Here is a 27,047-nt window from a genome sequence, read left to right as displayed (position 1 = left end):
AAAAAAAAACCTTGGTTAACATAGAGATTCTGGGGACATCAGAAYGTGGGGGGGAATGAACTATATTCTCGTAATCCGACCAACTGAACATATGCGGTGGTACTTAAGGTATATTATGTCAGTTCGGTTGCCCTCTGACACATTCTCATCAATGATAGAATGACAMAAACTCTACTGTGGAAAGTCTAAACGTCAMAGGTATCGGATTCACATGGAATTGTTGTTTAATTCAAATGTTTGAATATGACATTATTTGTGAAGAGTTGAAATGTAATTTTAGCTTCCAAATGAGAGATCTGGGCTTTCATAAGTTTTCCTCTGCTCACAGTGGCCCGCCCCTGTGAAGAGGCAGGGGTTATAAACTTTTCAGACACACCCCTCTCCCTCCACTATAAAAGCCATTGACAAGAATATAACTTMCTGTTCCGGGWKKMRTAGGATGACGATCCGYTGTCAGAATGGTTCAGARAATAACTACAGAACRAAGCCAACAMSAGCATGGACTTTGATTGTGAATGGTATGAACTTTGAACTKGTATTCACTACAGAAGTGATATCTCCTAGCCGTTGAGTTAGCAACAGCTGCTACAAACGCAGGTTAGGAAGGACAGTCCGAGTATCCCGTCTACTACACACGACGTTACTCCAACGTATCCAGTGATCACCAGAGACATTCTTCAAAGGACAGAGGACTCGGGTTGGCGATACGGTCTTCCATCTACCACCAACCTACTGAAGCGCAGCTCAGAGTAAATATTTATTGCATTTTCCTTTTCAAATGGGCGGTAATTTAGAATGCATAAGATACTGTATTTACGATAGCACAGCTTCGGCCCTGTTCCAGTCTCCCGCTCTTTCACTAAAATCCCGCCCCTTTTCTTTGTGTAACAAGCTGTCATATCTATTCCGCCCGCTAGGGACGTTTTTCTGTATGACGTAATTTGTGATTAAGTTATGATTTCATTGTGTATGTGTGATTCTGTGTGATTAGTTAGGTATTTAGTAAATAAATAATTAAACCCAATTTTGTATTGCTGATTCAACTTGTTAGCCAGGATTCTTGCAGATAACAAAGGATTTACCACTTTCAGATGAGACTGAATAAAATGACGATTAATGTGACTGCTATGGATGTAAGATATTACTAAATCTTTAAGAGTTTATTCGGAAGATAACAGCTCTATAAATATTCTTTCGTGGTGTCCCTCTCTAGTTAATTAACATTTACATGATTAGTTCAATCAGGTAATATTAATTACGGAGAAATTATTTTATAGAATAGCATGTCATAGCAATTAATCTGGCATAGTCAAAGACACAACATAGGTGATGGACTACAATGCTTTAATGAGCACGACTGTCAGGTTAAATCTCTAGTGTATAAGATATACAGTATATTATTTTATTTATATAAAAACGTGTATTTATATATATCTTCAATTGATTGTTGGGAGAACTTTATTCCCTCAACAGACATTTGAAAAGCAAGACTGGTTGTTAGTTGTTATACACCGACATAGAGTTTCATTGAACCCCAAAGGAGAGAGGTAACGATAACTGATAAATCTAACCAAATGCCAGAGATATTCCAACCTATACTATAAATAGGTCTCTGAAGCCTGTGGCCCATATGATGCATGATGCCTGCCAGCTCCTAAGATGTTCATTGATCTACTACCATCCACAATTTCCACTGACACTGTCAAGCCAAGAGCTCTCTTGGCATTATCCTAGAGGGAAAATTGTAAAAATGTTATTCTACACATTCTATCAAAAAATATCTGAATCCCTGCCGGGCAGGGCTATTCAAATCTGCCCCATGAAGCCAGTTCCATTGCTGGATTTAATTCCAGCCCTATAATCAGAGACTAATTTAAACCTGGGACACCAGTTGAATGCAATTAACCAGTTAGAATAGAGAACCAGCAGTACTGCGGCCCTCCAGGCTGGGATATGTATACCCCTGCCGTAGGGTGTCAGGATGTCCTCAGACCATGACTCTTGGTTTTCCCCTTACTACTACTGTCACTTTATCTTTTTTTAAAGATGCTTTGCTTATGTTATACTAAGTGTTATCTGTACTAACATATATATTAGACACATACAGAAATGAGATATGATTTGGTTGTGAGCGTTTTCTATTAGATACAGCCCTGACAAGAAACATCTCTACACTGTTTCACTTTAGATTAGATTGAAGACCCAGGTGCAAGCCACCTATGCTCCCTCCATACAGGCAAAAGATAAGATGATATACTCTGACAGGACCACTCGGCTGTTCTTGGCTCTACAGCACCCCAGCCCAGTCTCTGTAGGGATGCAGATTGCTGTAGGACTTAAAGACAGGTTGTTTTCTAGAAGGGATGTCAAMGGAAGGYAAGGCAAGCCAAGCTCTGCTGAAAGTTGATTGGAGAAGGTTCAGTGAGGTCTCTGCCTCTGCTCTAGCCACTGATCTCATGAGTTTATCTGTCATAAGCCGCACCTAATTGCTGGATTGCTCCTTCACCCTCAAATTACGGCACTAAGTGAATCCACATTAATCCGCTTTACAGGTTTAGCAATTTAGATATTGCTCCAAATGTTCCCAATTTCAAACCAGCATAAGGCGGCAGCATTTTTCATATATTATTCCAGTGCACATTGTAATAGTATTTGCAATATGTTTTAGATTAGCATGAAATGCCGGACATGAAAACGTATTCAGAGGGGTTGGGTTAAATGTGAAAGACACATTTCGGTTGAATGCATTCAGTTGTGCAACCGACTAGGTTTCCCTTCCTTTCCCTTCCTTTCCCCATGAACACTGCTCTGTTGACACTTGTCTGTTTCAGAGATCATCACATGGATAGGAAACTGGGATCTAACCCCGAGAGGTCTATTACTCAAAAGCAATTGGAATAGCTCCTGTGTGACTGAGTCAGGCTTGTCTCATTGTCATCATTTTGCATTGATCTGATGTACAGTTGAAGTCGGAAGTTTACATACACTTAGGTTGAAGTCATTAAAACTAGTTTTTCAACCACTCCACACATTTCTTGTTAAGTCGGTTAGGACATCTACTTTGTGCATGACACAAGTCATGTTTCCTACAATTGTTAACAAACAGATTATTTCACTTATATTTCACTGTATCACAATTCCAGTGGGTCAGACGTTTACATACATTAAGTTGACTGTGCCTTTAAACAGCTTGGAAAATTCCAGAAAATTATGTAATGGCTTTAGAAGCTTCTGATAGGCTGATTAACAYCATTTGAGTCAATTGGAGGTGTACRTGTGGATGTATTTCAAGGCCTAACTTCAAACTCAGTGCCTCTTTGCTTGACATCATGGGAAAATCAAAAGAAATCAGCCAAGACCTCAGAAAAACAATTGCAGACCTCCACAAATCTGGTTCATCCTTGGGAGCAATTTCCAAACGCCTGAAGGTACCATGTTCATCTGTACAAACAATAGTACGCAAGTATAAACACCATGGGACCACACAGCTGCCATCCCGCTCTGGAAGGAGACACGTTCTGTCTCCTAGAGATGAACGTACTCGTGTGTGTGAAAAGTGCAAATCAATCCCAGAACAACAGCAAAGGACCTTGTGAAGATGCTGGAGGAAACATGTACAAAAGTATCTATAGCCACAGTAAAACGAGTCCTATATCAACATAACCTGAAAGGCCGCTCAGCAAGGAAGAAGCAACTGCTCCAAAACCGCCATAAAAAAGCCAGACTACAGTTTGCAACTGCACAGGGGGACAAAGATCGTACTTTTTGGAGAAATGTCCTCTGGTCTGATGAAACAAAAATACCATAATGACCATCGTTATGTTTGGAGGGAAAAGGGGGACGCTTGCAAGCCGAAGAACAACACCATCCCAACCGTGAAGCACGGGGTTGGCAGCATCATGTTGTGGGGGTGCTTTGCTGCAGGATGGACTGGTGCACTTCACAAAATAGATGGCATCATGAGGGAYGAAAATTATGTGGATATATTGAAGCAACATCTCAAGACATCAGTCAGGAAGTTATAGCTTGGTCGCAAATGGGTCTTCCAAGTGGACAATGACCCCAAGCATACTTCCAAAGTTGTGGCAAAAAGGACAACAAAGTCAAGGTTTTGGAGTGGCCATCACAAAGCCCTGACCTCAATCTCATAGAAAATTTGTGGGCAGAACTGAAAAAGCGTGTGCGAGCAAGGAGGCCTACAAACCTTACTCAGTTACACCAGCTCTGTCAGGAGGAATGTGCCAAAATTCACACAACTTATTGTGGGAAGCTTGTGGAAGGCTACCCAAAAGGTTTGACCCAAGTTAAACAATTTAAAGGCATTGGTACCAAATACTAATTGAGTGTATGTAAACTTCTAACCAACTGAGAATGTGATGAAAGAAATAAAAGCTGAAATAAATCATTCTTTCTACTATTGTTCTGACATTTCACATTCTTAAAATAAAGTGGTGATCCTAAATTACCTAAAACAGGGAATTCTTCTCGGATTAAATGTCAGGAATTGTGTAAAACTGAGTTTAAATGTATTTGGCTAAGGTGTATGTAAACTTCCGACTTCAACTGTATATAAAATGTACATTGATTATCTATTTGAATAGAGACTAGCTCAAAACATTGCTAATCATTGAAAAAAAGTGTGGTGCAAAAACATACGTTTGCACCCTATTTTGAAAGTGGGGGTGCAGCTGCTCCATTCCCTCCATTGCTCAGGCGCCTATGAACTTGAGCATAACAAGTTTCTCTATCACCCTGAAGACAGCTGCCCGTGGTCATCCCCCTCTTCAAAGGGGGTGACACTCTAGACCCAAACTGTTACAGACCTATATCCATCCTGCCCTGCCTTTCTAAAGTCTTCGAAAGCCAAGTTAACAAACAGATCACTGACCATTTTGAATCCCACCGTACCTTCTCTGCTGTGCAATCCGGTTTCCGACCTGGGCACGGGTGCACCTCAGCCACGCTCAAGGTACTAAACAATATCATAACCGCCATTGATAAAAGACAGTACTGTGCAGCCGTCTTCATCGACCTGGCCAAGGCTTTCGACTCTGTCAATCACCGTATTCTTATCGGCAGACTCAACAGCCTTGGTTTCTCAAATGACTGCCTTGCTTGGTTCACCAACTACTTCTCAGATAGAGTTCAGGGTGTTAAATCGGAGGGCCTGTTGTCCGGACCACTGGCAGTCTCTATGGGGGTACCACAGGGTTCAATTCTCGGGCCGGCTCTTTTCTTTGTATATATCAATGATGTCGCTCTTGCTGCGGTTGATTCCTTGATCATCTGGCTCATCTTTGGACACTGTTAACAAACCTCAAAACGAGCTTCAATGCCATACCACACTCCTTCCGTGGCCTCCAACTGCTCTTAAACGCTAGTAAAACTAAATGCATGCTCTTAAACCGATTGCTGCCCGCACCCGCCTGCCCGACTAGCATCATTACTCTGGACGTTTCTGACTTAGAATATGTGGACAACTACCAATACCTACGTGTCTGGCTAGACTGTAAACTCTCCTTCCAGACTCATATTAAGCATCTCCAATCCAAAATTAAATCTAGAATCGGCATCCTATTTCGCAACAAAGCCTCCTTCACTCACGCTGCCGAACATACCCTCGTAAACTGACTATCCTACTGATCCTCGACTTCGGCGATGTCATTTACAAAATAGCCTCCAACACTCTACTCAGCAAACTGGATGCAGTCTATCACAGTGCCATCCGTTTTGTCACCAAAGCCCCATATACTACCCACCACTGCAACCTGTACGCTCTCGTCAGCTGGCCCTCGCTACATATTCGTCGCCAGACCCACTGGCTCCAGGTCATCTATAAGTCTCTGCGAGGTAAATCTCTGCGTTCTCAGCTCACTGTTCACTATAACAACACCCACCCATAGCACGCACTCCAGCAGTTATATTTCACTGGTCGTCCCCAAAGCCAACACCCCCTTTGACCTCCTTTCCTTCCAGTTCTCTGCTGCCAATGACTGGAACGAATTGCAAAAATCGCTGAAGTTGGAGACTTATATCTCCCTCACTAACTTTAAGCATCAGCTATCTGTGCAGCTTACCGATCGCTGCAGCTGTACACAGCCCGTCTGTAAATAGCCCATCCAACTACCTACCTCATCCCATATTGTTTTATTTACTTATTTTGCTCTTTTGCACACCAGTATTTCTCGTATTTCTACTTGCACATCATCATCTGCACATCTATCACTCGTGTTGACTTGCTAAATTGTAATTACTTCACTACTATGGCCTATTTATTGCCTTACCTCCTTACGCCATTTGCACACACTGTATATTGACTTTTCTATTGTGTTATTGACTGTATGTTTGTTTATTCCATGTGTAACTCTGTGTTGTTGTTTGTGTCACACTGCTTTGCTTTATCTTGGCCAGGTCTCAGTTGTAAATGAGAACTTGTTCTCAACTGGCCTACCTGGTTAAATAAAGGTGAAATAAAAAAACAGGCAGCGTTTTGTCAGAATCAACACACAGTTGCTCTGAGGCAGCTGCCTTATTAAGAGTGTGACATTGTAATTGTGCTTTATTCATCTCAGATGATGATTATTTGGAACATCCTGCACTGTCATCAATATGAGAAGACAGTTGTGTTCCATTGATTTTTACATTTAGTTTTGAAATATCTATACTGAACAAAAATATAAACGCAACATGCTACAATTTCAAAGATTTTACAGAGTTACAGTTCATATAAGGAAATCAGTAAATGTAAATACTTTTGGCCCTAATCCATGGAATTCAGAACTGGGCAGGGGTGCAGCCATGGGTGGGCAAAGGTCCATCCACTTGGGAGCCAGGCCCACACATTGGGGAGCCAGTCCCAGCAAATCAGAATAAGTTTTTCCCCACAAAAGGCCTTTATTACAAACAGAAATAGTTCACTTTCATAGCAGCCACTTTGTATTCCTTCTCGAATCTATGCGCTCTCCTCCTCACCTTTCTTTCGCTTGTGGACTTCAATGCACAACACATCAGCTGTATGTGACCAGGTGGAAAAAACTTTCCATGCCAAACCATATCATAACCGCTACACACAGCCTACATCATTGTCACCATATTAGCTAAAGTAACGTCATAGTCAACATAGCTGTTTACAACTTAGTGGTTAATTGCCAAGAAATGTCAGTTCCTCTTTGTATATTTACTTATAATTGACTGATATTATTTCCCCATGACCTGTTTGCACTCACTAAATTAAATAGCAATAAAGGAAATGGGTTAAGAAGTTCATTGCACAGCCTCTTCAGTCATGATTTATGGACTGACATGAACCAGCAGAGATGATTGAGGGGGACGACCTTCACAAGTGCTTATCCAGGGCCTTACATTAATGGGTGCCCAGGGCAACTGACTGTAATATTCAAATTGACTCTCCCTACCTCCCTGTTTCCAGTTCCATGGCAAATAGAAAACAACTAAGAAACAACCAGGCTAGTTCGTGCTAGTGGAATTGCGCCATTAGTGGGCTGGCCTCGTGAATCTGCTTACTTCCAGGATCCACACAATTATGTTTATCGGAAATCTTACTGCCTTGCGGATAAAAAAAAGGCTGTTGGTCAATAGGTGTAGTTTGCTGATTGGGGGAAAACAGAACTTGATTTTCAAATTAATGCTTATCCAGGAGGCTTGGATGGATATTCCCACTAGCCAGTGTAAGTAATGAACTAGTAGTTAGCTAATAGTTCATTAAAAAAACTATCTTAGAAAATTCAGTGAAGATGTTGACGAACTTCAGTGGTGAAAGTTATCAGTACAAAACCATTGCATTCTCCAAAGTAGGATTAAAASGATCATAATATACACMTTTTGTRTWTATGTAATTCTTCATTAGTGAATTACCTTTTGTACAGTACATAGTCGACAACTATGTGTAAATATACCCCTGTTGTTTGGGTGTTTGTCCTGTGTGGTTCTTGAATCAACTGTGTGTTGTTGTTAGCTGTGAGTAAGAAAGTATTAAACTGCTTGCCCCTGGACAGACAGAGGATCTCAAAGGAAGGTTCTCTACAGCCAACTTCAGAGCAAAGTCACATAGCTAACCTTGTGAGGCAAGCTCTAATGTGGGAACGTTTGCAAGAGCAGAGTAGTGCTCCACTATTTCATTAGACCTAATGATTTCCATTAATTGTGCTTAAGGATTGCGAAATTACCTGCCGGAGAGCAGATTTCTCAATTTTCGCCTTTTCACAAATAGTGTTTGGAGGACCTAATTTCCCCTGGTAGAACAGAACCAGACAGAATTCGTATGATGGTCCTGTGATGATAATCAAACATCAAATTAACCAAAAGTGTGAAATTCGAGCGAAATAAATATGCTGTTATCTTTATCTATACTTCATTTAATCGCAGCAATAATAATGTCATTTTAAACCTGTCAATAGTATAACAATCAATTTGGATACTGTGTAAATTACTCATTTAATACTATATGACCAACTGAAAATATTATAATCACATTGAAAATGTAAGTTACTAAACAATGACTGAGTCATGACCAATTTCCTTATCTTACAATATTAAACGAAGACATCATCATAGTCTCTCCCACTACACACTGCCATACAGTGTCTTCAGAAAGTATTCATACCCTTTGACTTATTCCAAATTTTGTTGTGCTACAGCCTCAATAAAAAGTGTATCAAATAGATTGTTTTTGTCACCCATCTACACACAATACCCCATAATGACAAAGTAAAAACATGTTTTAGAAATTATTGAAAATTTATTGAAAATAAAACACAAAAATATCTCATTTACATAAGTATTCACACCTGCGAGTCAATACTTTGTAGAAGTACCTATGGCAGCTATTACAGCTGTGAGTTTTTCTGGGCAAGTCTCTAAGCGCTTTCCACACCATTATTATTTTCAAAATTCTTCAAGCTCTGTCAAATTGGTTGTAACGACTTTCCTCTTCTTCTGACGAGGAGTAAGAGATATCGGACCAATGTGCAGCGTGGTAAGTGTCCATTTTAATATATCAAACTGAACACTACAAAAATACAAAATAACAAAGTAAATTAACAAACGAAAATRGAAACAGTCCCGTGTGTTGCAAACACAGACACAGGAAACATCCACCCACCAAAACACAAAGGAAAACATGCTACCTAAATATGGCTCCCAATCAGAGACAACGACTGACACCTGCCTCTGATTGAGAACCATACTAGGCCAAACACATAGAAATAGAACAACAGAACAAAACATAGAAAAACAACATAGAATGCCCACCCCAACTCACGCTCTGACCAAACTAAAATAAAGACATAAAAAAGGAACTAAGGTCAGAACGTGACATTGGTTGTTGATCATTGCTAGACAATTTTCAGATCATCAGCGTTTGTATGCGGTTTGTATGCGTGGAGGCCTGGAGATGCTAAACATGTTTATGCTTATTAACGGTCAATTACCGTGAGACCGGCACTCTTTTGCATAACAGTAACCAGCAGTCAACATTTCACGACGGCCACAGCCCTAGTTCAAAGTTCCAAATATCTAATGCATGGCATTGGCACATATTGCGTTTCTTACCCCAACAGTATAGATTTCACAGCCAAATCCAGTGGTAGAAGTATATACAGTATTTTGCTGAACAGTGTAGAATTATCTATGACAGATCTGTCATGATCTCTTAATCCTAGGGAAATTATTTAGAGGGTTTGCTTCTTTAGCACCAGTCTGTCATTGTACATGAGCTAGGGAGGAAGGCATTTCTGGCAGTGTTCCAGGTGAGAGCGACTGGGTATTCTCACTAGACATCAATATACAGAGCAGAGGAGATTTTCCTTTGCGGTTTGCAGGTGGAAAAATAAATGTAGTCTGGGTAAAAGGCCATAACTTTGGATCAAGCTCAGGACCCAGCCAAAGCCTCTAAAGAGACAAATTACACAGACCAGTCACCCCCAACACATCAGTCAATTTTCCCCTCTTTGATTAATACAACAATTATCCCCTCCATTTTTGGCTCTGGTTTGCACAAGGTGACTTTAGTTGTCAATCCTGTTTATTCAGGGGTAAAATGCCATCATGGAAACATTATCCCCCTTCCCCACTTTGTCTGCTCACGTGGTTCCATATTTCCAAGTGAGTTTTTCTTCTAAATAAGCCCAGTTTGCACGTCACACATACTTCGAATCACACAGAAGCTAAATGATAGACAGAAACAAAAGTAAAAGCTTCCCCAGCTAAACCAGAAGTAGCACTACACATGATATTTAATGAGATGTAGGCCTTTATGATCCCCTACTGGATCATTTGAGCCTTAATGTTAATTTCCCTCTACTGTCAAGGCAACTGTAATATGCATGGAAAGTGGAGATTTCACAAACTGCAATAATGCAAACAAAACTAGAGTCACCTTGTCAGTTTGAGACAACATTCATTTGCTAGCAATTATAAATAATTGTTTCACCCCACAGTTAGCCAATATGTTTTTTTGTACTGTTAACAACCACTCCTACACTCTTTTGCTAGCTACAGTAGCACTGTGGTGTCATACTGTCAACAACAAAAAAATGTAGCGATTACATTTAGCAATTGCGAAGCACCTTTCATGCATATTGACTTTCCATGTCTACTGAAGAATAGGACTGAAAACAACAACTTATTTGCTACCACAAAGGACGTATGATATAGCATACCCATTGCTGGAAATGGGAGAGGACTGTAGCACTTGACCTTAACTTAAGTTCCAGTGTTTACAACAACACACAAAATGGTGTAATTATCAGCAGACTGTCCACATTAATAAAGCATATGTGGCTTGTATTCCCAGTCCGCTTTACAGCCTTTACTTCTGTTCTGCCAAGTATGCAGGTCAGAGGGACACAGCCATTAAGAATTGCCTGCAGCATTTGTTGCTTCTATGCTGTGTAATGTGCCCCAGTAGGTGCAGTATGGTTGATTGTTTAGCTTCACTTCAACATCTTCAAAATATTGTGTGACTAGAGAAACAGACCAGGCATCTTTTCCTGCATCCGATGGAACTTTAGCCTTTACCAAGGTTTTAACAATGCGTTGTTCCTAGTGTATAATTTCCAGAATAACCACACAGAGAAAATGCTGTTGGCTATTGGATGTCTCTACTTGTATGGACCTGAACCATGTACAGTACATTAATGGCTATATATTATGTACAATCAAATGTACGTTGTACATAGATCTATAATGGTGTACTGCGAGATTCTGGAAACTAGCATTAGCACAATCACTGGAAGTCTACAAGTACGGTAGCATACTCTAGTGTACCTGTAGACATCCAGTCATTGAGCTAACACTAGTTAGCATTGGCTCTCGAATCTACCTCTAACTTCCTTCATACTGCACGTAGGGACATACAAATGGTATCCACAAGTTCATCTGACTCTTGGTAAGTYGAAAATGTCTACTACTGGGTAAGTAGTAATTTCCAGAATCTCACAGTATTCCTTTAAGAACTACATGTTTTCACCATTGTGCATCCCAAATTTGAGGATTCTGTCAAGGTCTGTTCTTCCAGGGGAAATTAGGTCCTCCAAACACTATTTGTGAAAAGGTAAAATGTTGGAATCTGTTCTCTGAATTCATGGTCTTTGAGTAAAGACAGTGCTATTTGCATCTCTTCCTTGAACAACCTTTTCCCACCAATTTTCTCACTGGGTGAGCTTTTCTGATGGAAATCCCTCCGTGTGGATTGCATCCATAAGAGGCAGTGTAACATTGGGTCTATGCTAGCATCCTCATAGCTGTGTGTCTTTGATCAGTGTTTGTCAGATCCACTGAGTTTAAGGTGGCCTGGAGTGTGCACCTGTAACCTGGCTGGAGAGATTGTTCTACAACGTCAATGTTCATCAACACAGGCCCCTTTAAATCAACATGGCCCCCAAGCTCTGTGTGACTCTGTGTGACTCGCTCTCTACAGGGGATTGGGCCACAACTCATTTAGAATCATTCTATCACATTTGTATAGATATCTGTTTGCCAACTCTCCTATAACACACCCGCTGAATAATGATATTGCTTGTTTTTTTACTCCTCTTTGCACATCAAGAGCATCACGGTACTGCAGGTAACCCACTGTCTCTAAACTGAGATGAGAACTCAGTAGTTATCATGCGTCCCCTAGGACGTTGCAGGAAATTGGTACATTTGACTCATCCCTTTGTCAGTTATTGTGGAATATACTGTATGACAGAGACACTTTGCGGCGTTATTATTATTGTGAAATTACTGATGTAAGTACAATGTAACAAGTATTGTTCAAATCAGAATGGTAGATCGTGTATTTGATGATGCTCTCAGCTACACTTTCTGGCGTAGTCATTGGAAACAGAGATATCGTGAGTAAAACAACATCCTGTCTGGTGAAGCAATAAGGCCTTTATGTGCCTTGTTGTTGACGGCATAAACTGTCTGGCCAAGGTCTAGCTGTTTATTGAGGTCAGCGGTTTAACTTCAAATGGGCTCAACTGCTAGAGCAGAACTCTCTCAGGGATACAATACAGTTCAACACGTTGATCCATGTCTTTGGTAGAACAGTCAATAAAAGTCACAATAAAAAATAAAAATCTGATAATGTTAGAAAAGGGTCTGGGATGAAATAGTGTTGAAAGAGGTAATGGCTGGAAGATTATATTGTTTGTGTATACAGTTGGAGTTGGAAGTTTACATACACCTTAGCCAAATACATTTCAACTGAGTTTTCACAATTGCTGACATTTAATCAGAGATAATGTCTTGGGTCAGTTAGGATCACCACTTTATTTTAAGAATGTGAAATGTCAGAATAAATTAGTGGAATTATTTATTTCAGTTTTTTATTTCTTTCTACATTCCCTGTGGGTCAGAAGTTTACATACACTCAATTAGTATTTGGTAGCATTGCCTTTAAATTGTTTAACTTGGTTCAAACGTTTCGGGTAGCCTTCCACAAGTTTCCCACAATAAGTTGGGTGATTTTGGCCCATTCCTCCTGACAGAGCTGGTGTAACTGAGTCAGGTTTGTAGGCCTCCTTGCTCGCACACGCTTTTTCTATAGGATTGAGGTCAGGGCTTTGTGATGGCCACTCAAAACCTTGACTTTGTTGTCCTTTAAGTCATTTTTCCACAACTTTGGAAGTATGCTTGGGGTCATTGTCCATTTGGAAGACCCATTTGCAACCAAGTTTTAACTTCCTGACTGATGTCTTGAGATGTTGCTTCAATATATCCACATAATTTCTTCCCTCATGATGCCATCTATTTTGTGAAGTGCACCAGTTCCTCCTTCAGCAAAGCACACCCACAACAAGATGTTGCCACCCCTGTGCTTCACGGTTGGGATGGTGTTCTTCGGCTTGCAAGCATCTCCCTTTTTCCTCCAAACTACGATGGTCATTATGGCCAAACAGTTCTATTTTTGTTTCATCAGACCAGAGGACATTTCTCCAAAAAAACGTTCTTTGTTCCCATGTGCAGTGGCAAACCGTAGTCTGGCTTTTTTATGGTGGTTTTGGAGCAGTGGCTTCTTCCTTGCTGAGAGGACTTTCAGGTTATGTCGATATAGGACTCGTTTTACTGTGGATATACATACTTTTGTACCCTGTTTCCTCCAGCATATTCACAAGGTCCTTTGCTGTTGTTCTGGGATTGATTTGCACTTTTCGCACCAAAGTACGTTCATCTCTAGGAGACAGAACGCGTCTCCTTCCTGAGCGATATGACGGCTGCGTGGTCCCATGGTGTTTTTACTTGGGTACTATTGTTTGTACAGATGAACGTGGTACCTTCAGGCGTTTGGAAATTGCGCCCAAGGTTGAACCAGACTCATGGAGGTCTACAACTTATGGAGGTCTACAAACGATCGTTACAAGGAGTGGACCAAGATGCAGCGTGGTATGTTTCCATCCTTTAATATTGGAAATGAAAACTTCAAAGAACAAAACAAACAAACGAAACGTGAAGCTAATAATAGTGCTGACATGCAACTGTCCATAGACAAGATCTCACAAAGCACAATAGGAAAATGGCTACCTAAATATGATCCCCAATCAGAGACAACGATAAACAGCTGCCTCTGATTGGGAACCATACTAGGTCAACATTGAAATATAATACACCTAGAGGACCCACCCTTAATCACACCCCGACCTAACCAACCTAGAGAATATAAGCTCTCTATGGTCAGGGTGTGACAGGTACACCTCAATTGACTCAAATTATGTCAATTAGCCTATCAGAAGCTTCTAAAGCCATGACATCATTTTCTGGAATTTTTCAAGCTGTTTAAAGGCACAGTCAACTTATTGTATGTACATTTCTGACCCACTGGCATTGTGATACAGTTAATTATAAGTGAAATAATCTGTCTGTAAACGATTGTTGGAAAAATTACTTGTGTCATGCACAAAGTAGATGTCCTAACCGACTTGCCAAAACTATAATTTGTTCACAAGAAATTTGTGGTGTGGTTTAAAAACGAGTTTTAATGACTCCAACCTAAGTTTATGTAAACTTCCGACTTCAACTGTATATTTGTTGTTCATGGTACTGTATTGACATTAGTAAAGAAGTAAGTCAAATGTTGACATTGAATAATAACAGAAATCATAGTACTGGGCTTGTGGATATTACTCACACCAGTAGATATTTCTACTTTCTAGGATGATAGATAACTGGCTATTCATTAACATTATGATGTCATTTATCTTATAAAAGTGTAATTTAAAAGCTTAGTCAGACATTTAGCTGGCCTGAGTTGATGGCCACTCATTACATCTTGAAAGCTGTGAAAAAAAACATTCTGTGAAAGTGCTGGGTTCTTTGAAAAGCATATCATTTTCTAGGTATCAACTCTCAGCGAGCCAATATCAAAATCATATCTAGATCAAAGTAGTTAATGTGAAAGCAGCTAACCTTGAATAAATATCTGTCTTGGGAACTGATCATCCGAAGATGAGCTGGCAAATTGCTGTCTTAACCATAATAAAGTGCTCCGTTTATGTAACCGGTTTAGCACCAACTTCAGATAACCTTTCCCCCTAAAAATGATTCAGCATCTAAATTGCAGTGACCCTGGTGTGAATTAGTGATGGGCATTCCGAGTCTTTTTGGTGAGACGGATCTTTTGGCTCCGTTCAACTAAAAGAGCCTTTAATGTGCCTCCCAAACAGCTCTTTATTCAATAGTGCATAAAAATGGACTGAAGACCATGAAAAATGTCACATTCCTAATGTAAAACTTAAAATGAATTCAAATACATTTTGCATCAGGTAGCCTAGCAGTTAAGAGCATTGGGCCAGTAACCAAAAGTCGCTGGTTCGAAGACCCGATCTGGCAAGGTGGAAAAATCTTCCATTCTGCAGTTGACCATGGCAGTTAACCCAAAACAACAACTACTCCCTGGGCACCGATGACTTCGATTAAGGCAGCCCCCTGCACCTCTCTGATTCAGACGGGTTGGGTTAAATGTGGAAGACCCATTTCGGTTGAATGCATTCAGTTGTACAACTGACTAGGTATCTCCTTTCCCTTTAAAACCTGACCAAATGATTAGATTGCCTGCAAAAAATATGAGGATCTCTCCTCACTACCTATTGTTAATGGAGTGAGGAATTACCATCTTCAGAGTATGTTTTTATAACTTATCTACAGATAATGGTTGTCTCAAAAAACGGTAGTAGCAGTATGCAAAAAAAAAAGCTCTTTTACCGAAGCGATTCGGTTCCCGACGTTCACCAAAAAGAGCAGGTCGTTCACAAACGACCCATCGCCAGTGTGAATGAATGCATCTCACCACTCCCTCACAGTTCCCCTCTATTCTCCATTCTGGTTGGATGAGGTGTACGCTTGACTGAGATTAAGTCAAATGGTAGTCGTAGATACAATATATGTGCCCCCTCAACCCTAACCGTTTCATTTCCTCCCACTCTCAGCTCATTATAAACCACTCCACTGTCATTTATATCCTCTTCTTGTCACCTGAAAGTGTGACAAAATATGCTGGATCTTCCTGTACATTATGGATGACACAGTTAGACTTGAATCATATTCCCTCAATCACAGGTTCATGAATTGACAGTTCAAACAGTGTGATCCCTCTGCATGACATATTGTAGAGAGCCTTATATCATGCATCATAGTTTTCTTCTCTCAAGTATGACTGAGTTGCATATTGGCTACCAGTCTTTACCCTGTGTCCTCCCACCCCATCACACAACAATATCATACAATTCCACATTTTCAAACACAGATATTCCACATTGCATCTTTACTACATGAATCCTCTTGCCAAATGCAGTAAACATCCCAAGGTTGTATTCTTGATGTTGTGGTCTGAACCTTGTGGTCTGTTGTGGTCTGAGCTAAAGTAACAGTTCTCTAACGTCAAAATGGCAAAGCACATTGCATTTTCTGTTGCTTTAATGTAGCTTTGCGACATACAGTACAATGGATATAAACAACCAATAACTGTAATGTCAACAAGAGTAATGGTGTTATTAAATGCTTATAAATATATAAATAGATGTTTGCCTTTGATTTATTCCATTAATTGTATTGAGAGAATCCATACGACTTCACATTATATGTAGCGGATGTAAAAGGACGATTTCAGAGATGGCCAGGGTCCTTAAGGAGTCCTCACTGTAAAGCTAGTTCTGAATACTTAATAGGGAGCATAGTAAATATTGGTTTGTAGGAACAGTCTTACTTTATTGACACATAAAAAGCTTCATTTCACATGCATTATGTAGAGAGGGAAGGAATGAGAGCATTGCACCGTAAGTCTGCCTTGCGCTCAGTCCGGTCAGTGACCCCAGAGACCTGCTACTGCCGACAGAACCAAGCAGCAGACAGTCATAGCCCGCTGGCTGTGTTTGCTGTTGGCTCTTAACTCATGTGAAATTGATGCGAAGTGGACATTGATCCGTGTTGAAATGGGACGCCAGATACAAATGGCAAAATCATTTCTTATCCTATGCGTCTGTGTCGTCTGTGTCCCCAGCGCCGTGTCCCGAGCGAGTACGGCAGCTCAGACATCCTTACTGAAGGTGCGTACCACAGAGTGAAGGGTCCCCAAATAAGTGCTCTCCACTGGGCTTCATGGGGCTAAGGTAAGCTAAGCATGGAGGTGAAGGAGGTTAGCTGTGTGCACTCTCTGGTCTGATTCTCCCTCCCCTCAAGGGATCTCTGGCATGAGCAGAGATGTTCAGCCCTGTCACTARTCCACGCAGGCACCTTTGGCCCCACATGGCAGACTGGTCTCATAGACTAGACATAACATAGTAAATGTAAATTCGGGACACACAAATTAGTATGATATGTTATGTTTGGTATGGTTACATAAGATATAATGTTACTTAAGGCAAAATTGAAAGAAGGGTGGTTGGTCGGGGTGGATGGGTAGGAGCATAACGTGAACGTCTAGCAGCCCAAAGGTTGTGTGTTCGAATCTCATCACATACAACTTTAGCTTTTTAGCTAATTAGCAACGACTTAGTGTGTTAGCTAACCATTCCCCTAACCCTAACCTTTCAAGTCAACGCCTAACCCTAACCTTAACCCCTAGCCTAGTTAACGTTATCCAGCTAGTTAACATTAGTGTTAGCCACCCAGCTAACGTTAGCCACAACAAATTGGAATTCGTACATTTCATACTTTCTGCAAACATATCATACGAAATGGATGATGGGACATCCACAAATTAATACATACCATATAATGCTAAATGGAGTGTTTCTGATTTACATACAGAATAATACGAAATGCTCTGAGACCATGTTGCACATGGACAAGCAAACAGCTGTAGAGACAAACATACAGCTCACATTGTTTTTTGTCCTCATTTGACATGAGATGTTTTACTTTTATGCCATAAAACTCCCTGAAAAGAGTGATATCATGAGTATGGAATTGACATTCAGTTCCATTGTCGCTATATTTGATCTATTCACTATTGACCAATAATCCAATAAAACATGTTCTGTCATCCATATTCCTACCCAGTACCCTGTAAGATTCCAAGAACAGGTATATTTTCTTGATCGTTTGTCCATTGTAGTGTACACTTTTATCTGAAATGTGGCGTTGCTGAAAAGAGCCAGGCCATTGTGTTTACGCTCACATGGGGAGGAGGACGTCATGCAACAYAGACCACAACAACTGGAGTCTTAAACGACACGTCACGCCCCTGCCAACATGTACTGTAGAGCGCTGTGTAGAAGCATTAACAGAGGCTATCACTGTGTATGGCCGAGCTCTCCAATGGATCCTCCATTGCCCGAGAGCAATGATGCGGCTTGCTTGAAAGTGAGCGTTTATGTGTTGAGCCCTGTATCAGCAGGCAGTAGATGATAATCTCGCCGAGTCGACACTGAAAAGGATAATCAACCCGCTTATAGCTATCATGAGAGAGGACAATGTAATGGGAAGGGGAGGTAGAGCCTCTTTAATTATTAACACGCTGGCTCTGGTCTCCTCTGTGTGGGCAGCATTAACCTGCTGCTGGGCCATTCACAGATGGAGAGGCAGAGTGAGGGACTGCCATGCCCCTAATGGCCTCTGCAGAGTGGCAGCGGGCACTCTGGCCACAGAGAAAACCCATTTTCATGATCATTAWTATAGCAGTACCTTCTGGATGTAAATGGTCAATTCAAGCAGAGAGAGATTTGCCAATCTGTCCATCTGTAAACTGGACATTGCATCTCCCCTCTCGTTACAAGAGCACGACTCTTTGTTTTTCGAAGACGTTAAAAAGTAGGAGGATCTGGCTATCCCATTTTCTCATTTGACCTAATGCCTCTTTTATTGCATTTTGTAGCACTTTGCAGTGGCACTCCTCACATAGGTCTTATTGAATGCAGTTGTGGATCAAGAATATTCACATTAAAAACCTTRAAAGACCAAACCTCTGAGGTAAATGAATAAATAACCTAGCTGAAAAGTAGAAGAATATATTGCCTATGATTGTATCTTCTCCAAATACCTCTACATCCTACTATCAGTGTTGGAGTGTGGCATATTTTGCTATTGTGTGGAAACTTAACAATATGATTTATCACCTCCGTTCGCTACTTGGTGTGTGCTTGCTTTGTCTGTGAAGAAGGCAGATAACAATTGAACAGAGTGTCTCAAGAAAATAGCAGATGCTGAGAACAATAATTGAGTTGCTTTTGCCAGTTGCACTGCAATGACCTGGTAATGTTACAAACAAAATGTTAGAACACAAATACTGTTATAACATGGCATACAATTCTGAATAGGTTATATTTATGAGGAAACACCACTTCTGTTAGAGCACTTATGGCTGGCTGAATAGACGCTCCTCTTGTACAGTTAACACAACACAAAGGTCTAACATAATTGTACACTATGGAGGGCTTTTATAATCAAGTGAGAGCATGAAAAGGCAAAACAACTGTTTCCATATATTAAAGAAACGCATAAAAGTGCTTTTGAAAATAACAAACAGGATGTAGCACATGTGTATTTACCCTGTGTAAATTAATGAATGAGGGATGATTTAAAATTTGAATATATAGTCCTAATGATCTTCCCACTGACCCATTATATGGTGAAGAATAATTAGACTTTTTGGGATTTCAGCAATAAGTTCTAAGATTGCAAAGGTAAGCTATACAGTACCTGGTGGTACCTGTATCACTGACTTAAGAGTAAGTGAGCACATAACTTCCTGATGTCACTACACATTAGGGGCCCAGCCATGGGCTCTACACTAGTCCTATAGGGCAGCAGCAAAAGAGGCTGCTGGGAGGAGTTATAGAAAGACAGGCTCATTGTAATGGCTGGAATGGAACAATTGGAATGGAGTCAAACACGTTGGTTCCATGTGTTTGGTACCATTCCATTGATTCCTATAGCTCCTCCCACCAGCCTCCTCTGGGCAGCAGGTGGTCTCTCCTCTCCCCAGAGATGAATTAGTCTGGACATGGGGATGGCAGTGGTCTATCACATGCTCAGAGCAGCAGCAGCAGTAGATAGCGTGTCACTGTTTGCATGTCTCTGTCTATCGGTCAGAATATTGACATAAATAACAGTCAGGAGGTCCTTTGTTGCAAATGGTGGCAAGTAAAARACAATYAAKATCCCCAAAGTAAGAAACYAGGCGAAGAGGAGAAACATGAAACCCCCAGCGACAGCTCAATTATCTACACATCAATCAGCAGGGATGGGATTGGTTGGTAGACCGACGGATGTGGAGGGACGTTTTGTGTTGGATCGATGGCCCAGCAGACAGTTTTCAGACAATCAACTCTACCATCAACACCAATTCCACTTCCCAGTGTTCTGCGTGTGTAATGTTGTGTTACTTAACATGCCGCTGAGTGCAATGTCAAGTCTTATGGCCTTCCAGACGCAGTGCCATATCACGACAAAATAATAKATTTACAAAAGGAGCCTCCTTATTGTTATTCATTCAGCTCTGTTCAAAAGGCAATGATTACCCCCATAATAACCTCATGTCAAAATGACTGACCAAAATGTCCAATCAATTATCTTGTCCTTGCTTTCTTTTTCCATAAAATCCTATATTTAACCTTTTCAAAAAATACTGTACATGATGTGAATAGTAATAACTGTCACTGGTTCACCAAATCATTGCCATATTATTCTACYTGTTTCTCTGTAACACATCATATTGATGCATACTTCCAGACAGTGTGTGGGGCACATAAATAGAATGACTCCATTTCTATGGTGTGGGGTTCCATATTCATTGTAGAATTTAGCTGACCTCAGCAATGGAATGTGCTGACCAGAAACAGTGCTCTAATTATTTGAATACTAGTACACAACTATTCAAATATCATTACCAATTCACAGTTGTGATAGGTCCATTCGTTCAGACTAAACCACAATTGGTCGAGCTACATTTCACCACGATTACAGGTCAGTTCATAGACATTAAAACCAGTATAGATAGGAATACGTGGATGGTGTCAGCACTATGGGAAAACTCCCGATGGCGCATGAAGCCAGAAGTATTTGAATTTGAAGTATGCCAAATTGCTGAATAGGGCTGAATGGCACCCCAAAAAATTGCTAAGGATCATGGTGAAAGTGGCTGTAACTAGCAAAAGATCATGGTCGATGTAGTCATTTTCATACTGCCTGAGAGAGTCAACTGGGAGCCCTCGTAGTCTGCCGGCCCATGATTGGTTTGTGTCAGCACGTGGTCCTGTGTGACAACAAATGTAGTAGTCAGAATGGATCACTATTTCATTAAATATCTCSATTTGAAGTGAAGTTAATTTATATATTTTTTGTCCGTTCTGGCGATCGAAATTTGCAGACCAGGGCTTTTGGCACCGCCGTGTTGCTACACCGTAGTTGACCAGCATAGCTTGTGACTTGACAGACCTCCTGGCCGGACACTGAGGGCCTGGATCAGTTATATCAGATCAGGTTTAAAAGAAATTAACCCAAAAATGGTTTGGTTGTTGGGGCTTGGTTCATTGAAGTCTTCAGTTACAGTACTGCATGTCTAGGAACAGAGATTTCACATCAGTCTCCTATGTTATTAACACCCCAGTGACCCTCGATTTGAAAACATCAGTCTCAAGTCGCTCCCTTTTGTACATCACAGAATAGACACGGGTGCTTTTAAGCATGAGTAATTTGCAGTGAGCAGCATTTTATCATGGTCACTGTTTGCTGTGACCTCGGGCGGCTCTACCTCTGTCATCACAATTGTCTTTCCGTTCATGACTATTTCTGATACCGGGAGCTCAATTTTAATTTCAAATTTAACAAATACCCCATGTCTCTATGCATTAGTCACCATCGATGCATCGGTTCTGACTTATTATTAGTCAACCTTACTCATGCAGGAAGATCCTGTGGTTAGGAGAGGAAGTGTTCAGGAGATGGCACCATTATTATTCACAACCAGCACAGCTGTTATCAAAAGCCCATCCCAGCCAATTTGAAGTCCCCAAGATGTTTCCTGCCTCCTTCATCAAGGTAAAAATGGCAGGCTGCTGTGGCTCGTGCTGATGATGAAGAGCAAGATAAGGGTAGAGCGAGGCGACACTGGAAAGAAGGGTACAAAGGTTAAACTGGAAGGCCTGAAGGGAAGGCCTGAAGGAGAGAATGCAAGAAATTACTGAAACTCAAGTTGCGTTTGTGTTGATGATGGGGGTGACTTAAACTCTGTAAACTTTGATTCAATTTGCACCCCATAGTCCTGTAAATTGTTGCATGATTTTTTTCAGTACGATATTTAGCTGTGCCCCATGTGTTTTTATCTCTGTTATAAATCGCAGTGACCTAACTTAAAAAGTAAGGTTTAATCAATTGTTCTAGTAAATATTGGTCTAAACGGAGGATTAGAGGAGCAGCAATGAGTACACCTTTGAGATAAATACCCTCTTAAGGATGAGATCAATCTGCCTGCCACATGGGCTAAGTTTTCCCTATAAAGTTCTTACAGTTAACATTCAAGATATCCTGTTTGGAATGTTGCTCTGCACTCTGCACATAATCAAGAACAGCAGGTGGTGATGGAAATACGTATCTCAACATCAGTAGCAATCATCTCCGTTGACACGTCCTAATCAGTCATCAGGCTAAATGGTGCTAATAAATGCTTACCGGAATCAGGAAGAACCATGATTACTCATGCTGTAAAGTCTTGGGGGATATTAATGGTTCACACATTTGTTGTTTGTACCTTGATTTTAATTAAGGTCACGGTTCAGTTTCTATCTCTGTTGAAGTTGTTTCACTTTTAAAGACAATAACTACATACCTGTATGATATGGAGACACAAATGGCTTGCTCTTGCCATCTGGATACTGCTTTCAAGAAATAATCAGGTGAATTGTTGGTCCATGTCTTCATGCACCTCTACACCAGTGGAGGCTCCTCAGAGGAGAACGGGGAGGACCATCCTCCTCAGTGAATTTCATAGAAATAAATTAAACATTTAAAAAGTTATCCTTTTTTTAGATACAATTATACTAAATATATTCACGTCCCAAAATAATTGATTAAAACACACTGTTTTGCAATGAAGATCTACAGTAGCCTCAACAGCACTCTGTAGGGWAGCACCATGGTGTAGCCGGAGGTCAGCTAGTTTCTATACTTCTCTGGGTACATTGACTTCAAWAAAAAACCTAGGAGAATCATGGTTCTCACCCCCTTCCATAGACTTACACAGTCATTATYTCAACTTCATAGTGATGTCCTSCAATCAGAGCTCTTGCAGCATGAACTGACATGTTGTCCATCCAATCAAAGGATCAGATATTTTTTATTTTATTTTTTATTTCACCTTTATTTAACCAGGTAGGCAAGTTGAGAACAAGTTCTCATTTACAACTGCGACCTGGCCAAGATAAAGCAAAGCAGTTCGACACATATAACAACACAGAGTTACACATGGAGTAAAACAAACATACAGTCAATAATACAGTAGAAAAATAAGTCTATACACAATGTGAGCAAATGAGGTGAGATAAGGGAGGTAAAGGCAATAAATAGGCCATGGTGGCGAAGTAAATAAATATAGCAATTAATTCACTGGAATGATAGATTTGACAGTAGATGAGTGTGCAAAGTCGAAATACTGGGGTCCAAAGGAGCAAAATAAATAAAGAAATACAGTAGGGAAGAAGTAGTTGTTTGGGCTATTTATAGATGGCTATGTACAGGTGCAGTGACCTGTGAGCTGCTCTGACAGCTGGTGCTTAAAGCTAGTGAGGGAGATAAGTGTTTCCAGTTTCAGAGATTTTTGTAGTTCATTCCAGTCATTGGCAGCAGAGAACTGGAAGGAAGAGCGGCCAAAGGAGGAACGCGTGCTACGGGTGGGTGCAACTATGGTGACCAGCGAGCAGAGAAAGGCGGGACTAGCAGGGGCTTGTAGATGACCTGGAGCCAGTGGTTTGCGACGAGTATGAAGCGAGGGCCAGCCAACAAGAGCATACAGGTCGCAGTGGTGGGTAGTATATGGGGCTTTAGACACGTAGGTATTTGTAGTTGTGCAAAATTCTAAGTCAAAACCGTCCAAGTAGTGAGCTGGACGGGCGGGCAGGTGCAGACAGCGATCGGTTGAAGAGCATGCATTTAGTTTTACTTGTATTTAAGAGCAGTTGGAGGCCATGGAAGGAAGATGTATGGCATTGAAGCTCTCTGAAGGGTTGTTAACACAGTCCCCAAAGAAGCCAGAATATACAGAATGTGTTGTCTGCGAAGAGGTGGATCAGAGACTCACCAGCAGCAAGAGCGACATCATTGATATATACAGAGAAGAGAGTCGGCCCAAGAATTGAACCCTGTGGTACCCCCATAGAGACTGCCAGAGGCCCGGACAARAGGCCCTCAGATTTGACACACTGAACTCTGTCGGAGAAGTAGTTGGTGAACCAGACGAGGCAATCATTTGAGAAACCAAGGCTGTTGAGTCTGCCGATGAGGATGTGGTGATTGACAGAGTCGAAAGCCTTGGCCAGGTCAATGAATACGGCTACACAGTATTGTTTCTTATCGATGGTGGTTATGATATCGTTTAGAACCTTGAGCGTGGCTGAGGTGCACCCATGACCAGCTCTGAAACCAGATTGCATAGTGGAGAAGGTGCGGTGGGATTCGAAATGGTCGGTGATCTGTTTGTTAACTTGGCTTTCAAAGACCTTAGAAAGGCAGGGTAGGATAGATATAGGTCTGTAGCAGTTTGGGTCAAGAGTGTCCCCCCCTTTGAAGAGGGGGATGACCGCAGCTGCTTTCCAATCTTTGGGAATGTCAGACGACACGAAAGAGAGGTTGAACAGGCTAGTAATAGGGGTTGCAACAATTTCGGCAGATAATTTTAGAAAGAAATGGTCCAGATTGTCTAGCACGGCTGATTTGTGAGGGTCCAGATTTTGCAGCTCTTTCAGAACATCAGCTGACTGGATTTGGGAGAAGGAGAAATGGGGAAGGCTTGGGCGAGTTGCTGTGGGGGGTGCAGTGCTGATGACCGGGGTAGGGGTGGCCAGGTGGAAAGCATGGCCAGCCGTAAAAAAAATGCTTATTGAAATTCTCAATTATAGTGGATTAATTGGTGGTGACAGAGTTTCCTACCCTCAGTGCAGTGGTTAGCTGGGAGGAGGAGGATAATAAATGTAGTACTGAAATCATAAACTTCCTGTACCTAGCACTGCAGTGCATAACATGTGGTGAGTAATTGACTCAAAGAGAAAAAGACAACAATGGAACTCTTCCAAGTCAAGGTAAGCTTTTGGTTTTATACATTTTTTGCCATCGGGACCTGTCATGCCAAATAGTGTCCCCGTCCAAATAGTGTCCCCCTCTACGTCACAATGGGATTCGATGAGTTATAGCTTCTGTTGCTAGGGCTGTTGCTACAACAGCTGTTGCTACAATACAACTTGCAACATCCTGACCGGATTACGTAATGAACCAAAGCGTCCGTTGCTATGCTGGTTGCTTGGCTCTATTTTACCTCATGGTTGACATTTGAGAAAGCAAGAAAATGGTAGTTATGCTAAGCTTATAAAAAAGGATGATGCGGGCTAGTTCTATTTCACCTCAAACGCTCGCTCAGTCCGCGCAAAATTATTACCTCAGAATTGCTCTCCAAGGACAGCGTTTTTGACGGTGACAACCTGCTGACTACCCGCTGCTTCAGAGGACCAAAAAGACTGGAAAGAGAACACTTTCTTTGCCATGTATTTGTCTTTATTTAAGTACATATTGTTAAATAGYAATAAATAATGTAAGCTGTTTTTAGATTGACGTTACTAGCTACTGTACTTATATACCTCAGTCTGCCTAGTCAGCTAACCAGCTACAGTAGCTCATAATAATTCCAGCCATTATTATGAGCCGTCCTCCCCTCAGCAGCCTCCACTGATATAGTTATATGTCTGTCATATTGAGGTGTCTAGCTAAAAGTTAAACCTGATCAATCAAATGGATAAGTGTAAGCAATTATGGTAATTCCAAATGCCCTTAGCTAGGTGACTTGGACTTGAGTATTTCAACAACTCTTCTCTTCCAACTTGTTAGGCAATCATATCWACCTACGGGGGAAGAATGGCCAGGCACACAGGAGAGTGATTTCTACTAAGGAGGTCATCTTGAGTCCCACCTGATGTGGTGGAAGTTGTCGAACCAGATCAGAACGCCTTCGAGTACAACCTTCAGGCACGGACTGAGAAGGATGTGGAGGTTTTTGACCAGGTAAGAATTATTGTCCGCTGTTCATTTATTTTCTGTCCCTCCAAGAGATATGGAAGAAATGTATTTGTAATATGAACTATAAATTGCATGTATTCCTGTCATCAATCAAGGTGAGACTGAACATGGACAAGGTGCAGGAGAAACAGATGGAGAGCTACCGGAGCAGAATCAAGAAGGGGACCAAGTGCTACGACATCCGGGCGAATTACTTGGTTTGGAAGAAGGATGAAAGGAAGGCGAGACCTAGGAAACCCCGCTGCTCTTTCGCGCCTAGCTGGGGWCACCATCTGTTAAAGTGAATATAAAAAATCTCAGACAATAACTATTTGCATTTGCACACAAATGAACCTGAAGCTAGTTTAGTTTCCCTAACACTGATTTTTCTCTTAGTCTTCCTAGGGTTCCCTCGGTGGAAGCCAACAATCTTCTACAGTTGGAGCAGTTGGACGGTCYACCACTGGAAACACMGACGCCCTACACTTCAGTGAAGCCCAATAGACAAAGTATGTTAAGCTTTGGTTGACATTTGAGAAAGCAAGAAAATGGTAGTTATGCTAAGCTTATAAAAATGTACCTCTTCAATTTACCTCTCCAAATGACTTTAGGACCATCGACTGTCCGAGCCCCCCAGGAGGTATTCCATCCACCAGAACCAGTGAGTTCGGATCAGTCTGATTCTCTGTGCTCTGAGTTGGAGGGAGACCAGCTTGAGACTATACCTTCTAAAAGTGTTGAAAAGTACATATCTCCCATTTATAACACTGCACTGATCGATCAAATTTTCTCACAGTAAAGTTTAACCTGTGTGTATGGTGGTTTACGTCTCTGTCTCCTACCCTGTTCCC

At 41.2% G+C, this 27,047-nt stretch overlaps 1 long non-coding RNA gene across 1 annotated transcript; it reads left to right on the top strand.

Moving 5' to 3' along the window:
• Positions 1 to 495: 495 nt before the first annotated feature.
• LOC139022659 (uncharacterized) lies at positions 496 to 26,491 on the top strand. The gene is made up of 3 exons (XR_011473727.1): positions 496 to 749; positions 26,029 to 26,202; positions 26,313 to 26,491. It is a non-coding gene; the product is annotated as an uncharacterized lncRNA (long non-coding RNA).
• Positions 26,492 to 27,047: the final 556 nt, after the last annotated feature.

The sequence above is a fragment of the Salvelinus sp. IW2-2015 genome, linkage group LG20 (genome assembly GCF_002910315.2).
Source record: "Salvelinus sp. IW2-2015 linkage group LG20, ASM291031v2, whole genome shotgun sequence".
Taxonomy (NCBI): domain Eukaryota; kingdom Metazoa; phylum Chordata; class Actinopteri; order Salmoniformes; family Salmonidae; genus Salvelinus; species Salvelinus sp. IW2-2015.
This window is presented reverse-complemented; position numbering and strand designations above follow the sequence as displayed.